This window comes from Ochlerotatus camptorhynchus, unplaced genomic scaffold, assembly GCF_037179485.1.
Source record: "Ochlerotatus camptorhynchus isolate MF236.1 unplaced genomic scaffold, CSIRO-AGI_Acam_v1.1 ptg000002l, whole genome shotgun sequence".
NCBI lineage: Eukaryota > Metazoa > Arthropoda > Insecta > Diptera > Culicidae > Ochlerotatus > Ochlerotatus camptorhynchus.
In genome coordinates, this window is record NW_027040494.1 from 2,536,904 (window position 1) to 2,538,519 (window position 1,616).

Genomic DNA, 1,616 nt, shown 5'->3' on the forward strand with positions numbered 1-1,616 from the left:
CTAATGAAAATTGGAACTATATTTTGTGGACTTCTTTGAGATTGCGGGTTTCCCTGATGTTAAATGGATCGGACAAAGGTGTATTTTCGATAAAGATTATTTTTCCGTTAAAGTTTTAAATTTCATTGAGGAAGGGTTTTTATTCATACCGTTCGGGTGGTCCTCTGTGGATCAGTCTCTAAGTCGGGCAAAGAAAACACGACCGGTGGTCTCTCGTAAAGGGAGTGGCGCTTAAGCCACCGAGTTTCATTTGAATCTCGAGCATTCTTCGCGAACGGTTACAAAGGTTGATCTGTGTTTATTCAGATCGTGACGCAAACGCCATTGAAAATATTATGGGTATTCCCATCAATTTAAAGCGTCTAATGAGCCGTCAATCCTGTGCTTCGTGAACCACATTCACTTACTCTTTCTTCTCAGTCGGCTGTTCTGTCATTGTTGATCGGTTCAGTCGGAGCTGCTGGGCCTCCCAGGAAGTTCAGGAATTGGAGTCCTTTTCCTTTCCGTCGGCAACATCGCTACAATTATTCCTCCTACTATCGCTAGTTCTATTATTCGACTATCTTTTGGCATTTCCTTGTGATTCTTCGTTTAAAGCTCCAAACGATTTTTTTTTCTCTGTCTCTAGGCGAATCCATAATTTTAGTTTAATTTGTAAACAGTAGGGAGTTTTGTGAAACACTTTATTGACACCAAAAAGCAGCAATATATGCTTATTTTTCCCGTTTGAAACCAAACGGTTTTATAATTGCTTTTATAATGATAAAACACCTTTATGGAGTTTTGGAGCAGGTTTATGATTGACTAACTGAACAGTTTTATACAGGGATAGAGTTTATCACCAGAATTTAAAAGGTTTTTAAAACAGCAAAACGCTGAACTACTGACCAAGAATGTGTTGCACTTTTAAATGCTGTATTTAAGCTAAAAGGATTGGTTATTGTCATTATAAAACAACAATAAATCAGTGTGAAAGCCAAAAGGCTGCTAAATTGTTACTTGGGCTTTCAACAATGCTGATGATGGTACAGTACGCAACACCACCCTACTGTTTTCTCTCTGAGACGACAAGAAGTCTCTTTAACACTCCGAACACGATGCCTCTGGTAAAATGTGTTACGGAAAATTGGCAATGTTTGAAAACCCATTGCACTGAAATTTATAAATAAATATATTTTAAATCGAATTATATCGAATGAATTTTAAAAATATGGAATTTCAAATGGTTTCAATAAATTTGAAATTTGTCAATAAATGACAAAGCTATGATTTTTCAAACATTTTGCCATTACACATTTTACCGGAGGCATCGTGTTAGGAGTGTTAATAAGATTTAAAAAAATGAATTTGCCAGTTTTCAACATTAGAATGGCAGAATTCCAGCACAAACTTGGCTTATTGCCCCTGGCAGTGCTGATAAAAATCATTTCTTCTACACTCAACTTAGCTGAAAATGAAGACAACCTTAGCAGATAGACTTTGCTATAACTATATTGGTAATCTGTGATCTATATTGGTAACTATAGTTACCCGAGCAAAGTCCAACATCAAAATAACAGCAAATTGAAATCAAGTTTTGATATCAACATCAAACTGAAATCATAATTTGATTTCAG